We start from the raw sequence: 11,165 nt of genomic DNA on the forward strand, positions 1-11,165 counted from the left end.
GATAGCTAGGCATATAAACATGCTTGAACAGGAAGAAATTCTACATAATTTAGTAACATATAAACAAGAAGTGCTGATCTAGGCATATAATAAAGAGCCTATACATGTTGTATCTACAAGAGCTTGTACATGATATAGTTGCAAGAGAAACTAACTAGAGCAACATTTTTCTCTTCTCACAATGAATAAAAAATTTATGTATGTAGAAGGACTAGCAAGGGTCTCAGGAATCAACTACATTTTCAATCAAATCGATATTCATCAGCACTAGTATAGCTGGACAAGAAGCTCAGAATTGCAACCGCACACGCACTGAACATACAAAAGTTTTACTTTGTACTTTTCTAGGTGATAATTTTACCTTACAGGGTTTGAAAACATGAACTGATTATATGAAGGAGTACAAGGGGAATGGCAAAAGTCTCATCCAGCTCCAACAAAATTCTGTAGCATCACATGTGCTATACATGTTTAGGTAAACGGAGTTGCTAGCTTCCTCCTTTTAGGTACTACTAGCACCGAGAAAAATTCAGAAAATGGAAGGCGGATAGGTCAAGATACTCTAGTATGAAGCTCACCTTCACACGTGAGAGAGGGATGGAAACGAAACAGCAGCAGCAGTGAAGATATTGGTGCTCCTTCCTCATCCATACCCTGCTCCCACTAATTCTCACCCTTCTCACATAGTCGCGTTACTCGGCATGTTCGTCACGACAAGAGAGCAATGACGGCGAGTGGCGCCTTTTTGCCTGTACTTCATAGACCATGGTAGGCATCTTATGTACTCTGTCTACTTCATAACCCATGACGAGTATCTGCTTTTTTCCCTGAACTTTTTTGAACTAACAGCACACAACACAATCAATATATCCATGTCTCCTTGTCTAAGCTTCAGTTTAGAATATAGTTTCTGAACATATTCGGTGGGCTTATCTGAACTTGCAATATTTTTAAACTCGGACTTCTCCAACAAAATCAAATCCATCAAATGTACCAAACAGACTCCCACAACCCCTTGGGGTTATCCTGCGCTTGGAAGAAGAACTAGGAAAAGGCCTTAATTATATGAGACCAAAAAGAAGAAATGACACGAGGGCTATTTCTAGATATCTATTTCTATATATTAGTATTATTTAGTAGTACTATTAGTTACCGATCATGGCTCTGTACCGATGTGAGTACGTGTAGTAGTGTACTTGTCAATAAATTAAAATGAGACAAGGTAATAAACCCTGGCATCCATCATGTTCTCAGCAGCCGCTCGATGAATTGAATGGACGAGTGAGATCAGCTCGTAAGATAATCGTATGCACTGGAATTTAATCATCATACATACACGTTAAATAATGAAAACATAGCAAACTCAAAATTTCTGTAGTCTACAAAATATAGGAGACCCAGTTTTCTAACGAGTGCACTTGCGTGGAGTTACCTAGTGAACTTCTAGGCTGACATTGGTTCTCCGGTTTTCTTTACACAACCAACTTTCTGTTTTTTTAATAAGCGAACTGATAGAAAACTTGATGGTGCACTTCTGTATTTTATTCAAGGTGAACTGATGCACTTGCAAAGTTAACTTATTGTGTTCCTTTTTCATACTGAAGTGATGCATGTTCACAAATGAAAAGATTAAAGGTGTGAACATTCAATACATTTGTACCTTCGTTAGCGCTGCACTTGAACTGACATAATAAGTTAAATCAATCGATAACAGGTCAATCCCTCCCTATGCTTGACCACACTAGAACTCACAACAAACCAATGCTCTATCAAAGTTCAACTCTCACCCATGCTTGAGACAACAAGCCGCTGCTCTATCAAAAGTTCAGCCAGGCCAAGGGGTGGCGAAGGTGAACGGCATGCGTGCTGAGGCAGCGGAGGGCGACGCCGGAGCATGGGGCAGCCCCAATTCCAATAAGAGGTCTGCAAAATTAATTGAGTAATATCATTTTTTTGCTACTTTAGTTGCAGCCCCAATTCCAGTAAGAGGTCTGTAAAATTAATTGACCAATATCATGTTAACAAAAACAACCTATTCAACGGCACCCATGATAACTACAAGTAGCAAGTGGCATAATGAAAATAAGCCTAGTATCAGCTCTAGCAAGTAGCAAGTGTGAGCATTCAGATTTCTGTATGCCATTTCAGTGTGTATCGTCATTCCATTGTTCAAGATCCCAGAAAGCCAAGGCGGACATGGCCTCGTCAATCCAAACATTGAATGTATATTTTTTATGTTATGAAAAGCAAGTGGTATCATCCATCACACACACAACAATAATTTCTGTAGTCTATCATCCATCGTACTTCCATTAGCAATGCACACAAACCGCCATTAGTACTGACATTAGTACAACAATAATTTCTTTGGTTAGACATCCATTACCCTAGCCCAAAATGTACTGCCATTAGCACTGCACACAAATGGCCATTCGTACAACAATAAAAAAATTAGTCAGAAATCCATTACACGGATCTAGTTATTTCAGAATTTTTGCACTACACCGAACTAAACTGAACTGAACAGAAATAATATATTCGAAATGAAACTATTAAAAGAATTGAACTGAAATAATTTCAGTAATTGAACTGAACTGAAGAATTTAGTAATTGATAGTAATTGAATTGCTAGTCTTTTTTGTGCGCACTGAAGAACTGCTACAGGAAATATACCAGTGAGAACTGGAGTTGTGTGGCGGCGCCGGTGTAGCACGGCGTCCTCGTCGGAGAAGAAGCATGCCAGCACCCGCCACCCAGCTTCCGCCGCCAACGGCCAGCAGGGCCACCGTGGCGAGGAGGGCGGCCCAGAGCCATACCTTGCAGAAGGAGGGGTTGGGCGGCGGCGGTGCGTCCATGGGACCTTAGGGGGAAGGCGGCCAGATCTCGGAGGGAGGCGTCCGGAGCGCGGGGAGGGATGAGGCCGGAGCGCGGGGGAGGAGGAGGCCAGAGCGCGGGGGAGGGAGATGGCCGGAGCGCGGGGGAGGGAGGTGGCCGGAGCGCAGGGGAGGGAGGTGGCCGAAGCATGGGGTAGGGAGGAGGCCGGGGCGCGGGGGAGGGGGAGGCCGGGGCGCGGGGGAGGGAGGACGCCGGGGCACGGGGGAGGGCGACGACTGGCGTGGGAGCGAGGAGGCGGCACGGTTCGTCGGAGGGAGGCGCGGATTAGGCTGGGCTGGATATGTGCTTTTTTACCTACTCCTTCCTTCCATCTATATAGGGCGTAATACGTTTTTCAATACCGCCTTTGACTATTGATAAGATTAATAATATATGAGATGTATAATATGAAAATTATATCATTGGAAGCTCTTTTCACGTATGAATTTGACGATATGCTTTGTGTAACTTGCATGTTATATATTATTGTTCTAACACTTGGTCAAAGTTAACCTTGAGAAATGCATTAGGCTCTATATAAATGGAAGGATGGAGTATGCGGCTCCTATATAGGGCCAGGGGTAACAGGATATTATTCTGTTACTAGTAACAGAATAGTTCTGTCCTATATATATATATATATATATATATATATATATATATATATATATCGTACCTAGCTAGGATGCTTGGCCCACCACCTCCCACTTCGTGTCAGCGGGGAGGATGCACGTAACGATAGATACTTTGGTCATACATGCATGTCGCCATGACCTACCATAAGACGGACCAATGAATCTATCATTTGATCAAACGATAGTTGTTGTTGTCGATAAACCGCTTGGGCCAATAGATTGAACCATCATAAAAATTGCACGAGAGGGACCACAAAACCAGCATCTCTTGCATGCGGCCCAAAATGATGTATGTTGGGAAGGGGTGAAGTGTGTTTTCAATATAGAATAATGTACAATTTAGATGTGGTGCCTACCTCTTGATACTGACAACAACCATGAAGGCAAGGTAGTTAAGGACGAGATACGCAGGGTTTGATGTAGGTCGAACCCAGCAATCCGAGCATGTGGGAGGGAATCCTCACAACGCATGAGCTCGAGCTTTGGTTGAGCGACATGTGACGGTGACCGGCCCTAACATGAACTAGGAGGAATCCATTCATGGCCAACACATACCCCTCATTATCGGTCAAAGGGATGATATATATACACTCGGGGAGCCCACAGATATGCGTGTCGTCACAAGAAACCGCACAAGGAAGACGTAGTCGATCAGAAGACCCCGTATACACTGCATGCGGCCAGAAAATATGTATGTGTACAGTGGTGTGTGATGTGTTTAAATCCCAAATGCACAACTTCGATGGGTCACCAACTACATTACAAACCAAACACCATACCCGACTCCAAGCCTGGTTCAATACGTACGATGTCAGTTTCCCAACTTCGAGGCGGCGGCAGGGGGGTCGTCCCATGCATGCGCACAGAGTTTATTTGGTCTAGCATGGGACACATATATATATATACATATATATATATACCTATATAGTGTCCGAATAACTTTGGAAGTTGGTCGTTGGATGAAGCCAATCCGACGGTACAGAGATGGCAAATCCGAGCACTACTGGCGTTGGATATCATCTACATTCCACCAGATTCTGCCACATGTACAATCTATAAGACTCCATGGTTGAACTTAAGCATAATGCATAAATCTCAAAACACAAGCACTTCTCCTTTCTTCTCTAGACTCTTCCATATCTTAATTGCCCAAACTTTTTTTTCTAAATGAATTGTCACTTTTTGTTTTTACCTTTACAATGCACAATCCAATGAATCTTAAAATAGATTTTTTTTATAAAACTAATTGATTTTGGATGAGATGAACTATAAGAATTAAACGAACATCTACATCATGCATATATGACTCAAACCTTCAATGAGCATTGACACTGGTAGCGGGAAAACGATGGGAGAAGATGCGGGAAACCGATGATAGGGGTGGCGAGAAACGGTAGCCTGTTTTGAAAACCTAGTAGAGAAGGAAGCACGAGCTAGCACGACGCATGCGCACAGTGCTTACCCATATACTGCATGTGCTGTCGAAAGGGCTCAGGGTTGCCATTCGATCTGGGAGCATCCAACGGTGCACACGTACGATCCGTGGGATTTGGGTTCTGGCCAATCAAAATGCACGACTCAGATCGCACGCGTAGCAGGGGGAGAATATCATACGGAAACCAACATTCGGTGGAAACCGGTGAAAACCACGAGAAAACGATGTTTTGAAGTTTCAAAAAAATTGAAAAAAATGCGGGATTTAAGAGGATGATGTTTTATTGCCACACAAAATTTCAAGTTGAAACACATTATGAGATGTGAGCTATGAAAAAGACAAAATCAGCGTTGAATAGTGTAGAATAGTAATGTCACTATTCAGGGCTGAATTTGTCTTTTTCATAGCTCACATCTCGTAATTTTTTTCAACTTGAAATTTTGTGTCGCAATAAAACATCACCTTCTTAACATCCCACAATTTTTTAGATTTTTGTGAAACTTTAAAATATGGTTTCCACGAAGTTTTCATTGAATATCGGCTTTTGTGAGCGAACTATGTGCTATTTGAAAACATTTCGTGAGAAGAATCTCGGTTTTTAAATCCCCATAAATCCAAAACTAAGCCTAAAATCGTGAAACCTGGCATGGTGTCACGACATGGCACTTATATGTCGAGGAATTTTGTTCGTCCATTGTGGTGCAAGTTTTATTACAAGCCTCTTACCAACCAGAGCTTCTCTCAAAGAAGCCTCGTGGTTCCGATAGGGAAACGTGTCCCCCTTGTGGGCGAAACATAATCACTGCCTCTTTTTGCCTTGTATTTTCTTCTACGGGCAACATGGAACGACAGGATATCCGTGCTGAAATTTAAACTTATTCAGGGTTCGTTTGGTCTTTTTATACACTAATTGAGTTTCCTAGGCATTTAATGTCCATAATTCAAATTTGAACTTCAAATACATGCTCCAGTTCACCAAAATGGCTAGAAAATTTATACATGTGTCCTTGGGTGCATGTTTAGGTCCCATGCCAGGAATGGGAACGAATTACAACCGTACCCGCGTCCTGGCTCGTCCTCAAACATTTGGAATCTCAGTTTTTAAATCCCCGTAAATCCTAAACTCACCAGAAAGTCATCAAAGGTGGCATGGTGTCATTTCATGGCACATATATGTCGTGGTAAAAACATTGTCCAATTTGGGCCAAGCTTTATTAGAAACCTCTTAAAAACCCGGAGCTTCTCTCAAAGAAGCCTCGTGGTTCCGATAGGGAAATGTGTTCCCCTTGTGGGCGAAATGTAATCACTGCCTCTTTTCGCCTTATATTTTCTTCCACGGGCAACATGGGATGACATGATATCCGTGCCGAAATTTAAACTTATTCAGGGTTCGTTTGGCCTTTTTATATATACATTAATTGAGTTTCCTAGGCATTTCATGTCCATAATTCAAATCTGAACTACAAATGCATGCTCCAGTTCACCGAAATGGCTAGAAAAACTATACATGTGTTCTTGGGTGCATGTTTAGGTCCCATGCCAGGAATGGGAACGAATTACAACCGTACCGGTGTCCTGGCTCATCCTCAAACATTTCGAATCTCGGTTTTTAAGTCCCCATAAATCCAAAACTCACCAGAAAGTCATCAAAGGTGGCATGGTGTCACGTCATGGCACATATATGTCGTGGTAAAAACACTGCCAATTTAGGCCAAGCTTTATTACAAACCTCTTACAAACCGGAGCCTGTCTCAAGAACCCTCGTGGTTTCGATAGGGAAACGTGTCCCCTTGTGGGCCAAACAATAATCACTCTATAACACCCCGGATGTAACCTACCTTAATTGTATTCCGACTCTTGCCTTTTCTAACACTAAGTTATTCTATTTCCTCGTTGTCGGTTTTTTGTCTCCGTGTGTTTTGTATTTGTCATGCATCTCATATCATGTCATCATGTGCATTGCATTTGCATACGTGTTCGTCTCATGCATTCGAGCATTTTCCCCGTTGTCCGTTTTGCATTCCAGTGCTTCTATGTCCTCCGGTGGTCCTTTCTACCTCTTTTTGTGTGCGGGTGTTAAACGTTTTCGGATTGGACCGAGGCTTGCTATGCGGCCTTGGTTTACTACCGGTAGACCGCCTGTCAAGTTTCGTACACTTGGACTTCGTTTGATACTCCAACGGTTAAACGAGGGACCGAAAAGGCCTCGTGTGTGTTGCAGCCCAACACCCTTCCAAAGTGGCCCAAAACCCACCAAAAACCCCTCCATCACCTAGGTCATTCGATCACGATCGCGTGGCCGCAAACCGCACCTCATTTGGAGCTTCCTAGCTCCCTCTACCTCTATAAATAGCCCCCCATTCCAAATTTCGGGTCTCCTCTCCCCCTAACCCTAGAGAAACTCCACCCGCCGTCGCCGGATAAACATTCGGGCATCGGACGTGTCCGCTCGCTCCACCGGACCTACCGGATCGCGCCACATGTCCCGGGCCGGTCCCCACTTCCCCGCCGACGCTGCGGCCCGCCGAGGCGGGGAGCCCCCGCGGCCCGTCTGCTCCCGCGCCGTCCCGCGCCTCTCCCTCCTCCGCAGCGCCGCCCCGATCCGCCGGCGTGCCCCGCCACCACCGACCATCACCGGTGCCGCCGCCTCCTCGCTGCAGCACACCGCGCCACCGACCACTCCGGCAAGCCCGCGCCACCATCCGGCGCCAGCGACAACGCCGACCACCGCCGACGCCGCCCCGTCCTTCCTTCGGCCCCAGCGACCTCATCACCGGCCGGTGAGCTTCTTCCACTACTCCGGCGACCCCCTCTTCTCCGGCGAACCTCGGGCGACGCGCGCTGCTACAGTACCTCCCGATCTGGATCTCAGATCTAAAAATATCTCGGTTGACTTTCCCTCGAAACCCTAGTTTTTTATGCATACTTTGACGCATCATAACTACATCACCGTTTCTCCGATTCGTGCGTGTACCACATCAAAATGTTCGTCTCGACGAGTACATCATTTTATCTCAGTGCATCATTTTCATTTGAGCTCATCTTGATGCCCGAAATGCTGTTGGAAGAGGGCTATGTGATGATAGTTTCAGATCTGTTTCAGCAAATGCACTTTTGTCATTTTTGCCATGATTAATGTGTGCATGCTATGATCCTGAGCTCTACATGAGTTTTGAAATATGCCATGCCATCTTTACAGGGGTGTATACCATGTATTTTTGTGATCTCTGTGGTGAATATCACAAGCATGCAAAGTAGCTTACTCAATGTTGCTGATTTCAAGGACTTAGAATTTCACCAAGTCCACCCCTGTCATTATTTTTATGCCATATGTTCATGTTGTTTCCTAGTGATCCGTGCCTCTTTTGAGCATGATCAGTAAGGATGTTTTGTAGATATTGTGGCGCTCTATCCATCCATGTGTTTGTTTGCAATTATGGAGCACCCTAGCTTGAGTCAATCGAGCTCTACTTTTGCTATAAAATGTTCCTCACAGATTGTTAACATGTTTTGCAATTTTGCTAGGCTTATTGTTGTTGATCCGTGCATGCTATGTTGTTGTTCTTGCCATGTCTAGCTTCTATGCCATGTCTACTTGCTGGGTGTATGCTTAGATTATCATGCAATGCCTCGTAGTGAGTGCATCGAGCTCGCAAACATGCCTACTCGTTATCTGTTTTGCCATCCTCCAGTTTTTCACTAAGTCTGAATCTGTTTATATTTTTGCTATGTTCACATGCTTGCAATTGTATTTTCTGATCCCTTTTGGATCATGGTCACTAAGGGACTTTTGTTGTATGCTTTGAGTAGCTTCATGTCATGCTTTGCTTTGCCATGATATGTTCCTGTAGCATGTAGTTATCGTGCTCTAAACATTGCTTCCTGATGATAAATTCCTGACTTGTTGTTATTTTCACCAAGTCTGTAACCAGTAATCTTTTGCACTTTTGCCATGCTTGTTTGAACCTGTTAATGAGTGAATTAGCCTTAGCTCAGTGTTCATCTTTTGTCGAGCATCTTGAGTGGATCCCTGCCATATATTTTGTTGCTATGTTTGGGTGCAGTAGCATGTTGTTCTTGATGCATTTAGATGGTCTCGTGCTGATTATCGCAGACCGGTGCCATATTTGTTTTGCTTGCCATTTCCAAACCGTGCATCCGATTTCAGTGATCTTTATATCGATTTCGACCGAAATCAACTAACCTTTTCGGTGGCACTCTTGGTTTTCCAAGTTGAGGCCAGGTCCTATCATTTCTTTGCAAATCATGCATATGCATCACATATCGCATCCCGCATATCATACCATGTTTGCATCATGTTGCTTGAGCATTGCACGTGGTTGATTGTGTTCCCTTTTGCTTGTTGTTCTTGTTTGGGTAGAGCCGGGAGACGAGTACGTGATTGAGGAGCTCGTTGAGTATGCTTTCGAGGATCAAGGCAACTCTGAGAACTTTGCAGGCAAGATGACCATACCCTCGAAATCATTTCTATATTCGCTTGCTAGATACTCGCTCTTTTGCTATGCCTATGCTATGATACCTACCACTTGCTTATCATGCCTCCCACATTGCCATGTCAAACCTCTAACCCACCTTGTCCTAGCAAACCGTTTTTTGGCCATGTTGCCGCTTTGCTCAGCCCCTCTTATAGCGTTGCTAGTTGCAGGTGAAGTTTCGAGATCGTTCCTTGTTGGAACATGTTTATTGTTGGGATATCACCATATTATCTTGTTTATCTTAATGCACCTATATACTTGGTAAAGGGTGGAAGGCTCAGCCTTATGCCTGGTGTTTTGTTCCACTCTTGCTGCCCTAGTTTACGTCATATCGGTGTTATGTTCCCGGATTTTGCGTTCCTTACACGGTTGGGTTATAATGGTAACCCCTTGATAGTTCGCCTTGAATAAAACTCCTCTAGCAATGCCCAACATTGGTTTTACCATTTGCCACCTAGCCGATTTTTCTCTTGGGTTTCCCGAGCCCAAGGGTCATCTTTATTAAACCCCCTGGGCCAGTGCTCCTCTGAGTGTTGGTGCGAAATGGGCAGCCTGCGGGGCCACCTCGGGGAAACTCGAGGGCTGGTTTTACTCGTAGCTTGACCTATCTGAGTGTGCCCTGAGAACGAGATATGTGCAGCTCCTATCGGGATTTGTCGGCACATTCAGGCGGTGTTGCTGGACTTGTTTTACCATTGTCGAGATGTCTTGTAACCGGGATGCCGAGTCAGATAGGATTGTCTTGGGAGAAGGAATATCCTTCGTTGACCGTGAGAGCTTGTGATGGGCTAAGTTGGGACTCCCCTGCAGGGATTTGAACTTTCGAAAGCCGTGCCCGCGGTTATGGGCAGATGGGAATTTGTTAATGTCCAGTTGTAGATAACCTGAAACTTAACTTAATTAAAATACACCAACTGCGTGTGTAACCGTGAGGGTCTCTTCTCGGCGGAGTCCGGGAAGCGAACACGGTGTTGGAGTAATGCTTGACGTAGGTTGTTCTAGGATCACTTCTTGATCATAGTTGTTCGACCGTGCCTTTGCCTTCTGTTCTCGCTCTCATTTGTGTATGTTAGCCACCATATATGCTAGTCGCTTGTTGCAGCTCCACGTCATACTTTTACCCTTCCTATAAGCTTAAATAGTCTTGATCGTGAGGGTGTGAGATTGTTGAGTCCCCGTGACTCATAGTTTACTTCCAAAACCAGATGCAGGGACCGATGATACCGCTCCAGATGATATGACTGAGCTCAAGTGGCAGTTCGATGAGGACTCGGGACAATACTACGTGTCTTTCCCAGATGATCAGTAGTGGTGCCCAGTTGGGGCGATCGGGGACTTTGTCGCATTTGGGGGTTGTTCTTCATTTTGGTTCCGTAGTCGGACCTTGAGTGTATTGGATGAATGTAATGTTATTTATGTATTTGTGTGACGTGGCGAGTGTAAGCCAACTATGTATCCGTTTCCCCTTTATTTATTTACATGGGTTGTTGTGAAGATTACCTCACTTGTGACATTGCTTTCAATGTGGTTATGCCTCTAAGTCATGCTTCGACACGTGGGAGATATAGCCGCATCGAGGGCATTACAAGTTGGTAATCGGAGCCTTCCCCGACCTTAGGAGTCCCTTGCTTGATCGAATCACTGGCGTTGTTGAGTCTAGAAAAATGTTTTGAGTCATTTAGGATTATATATATCGGAGAGTAGGACTTCTTTTTACTCCTCAGT

Source organism: Triticum aestivum, chromosome 3A (genome assembly GCF_018294505.1).
Source record: "Triticum aestivum cultivar Chinese Spring chromosome 3A, IWGSC CS RefSeq v2.1, whole genome shotgun sequence".
Taxonomy (NCBI): Eukaryota; Viridiplantae; Streptophyta; class Magnoliopsida; order Poales; family Poaceae; genus Triticum; species Triticum aestivum.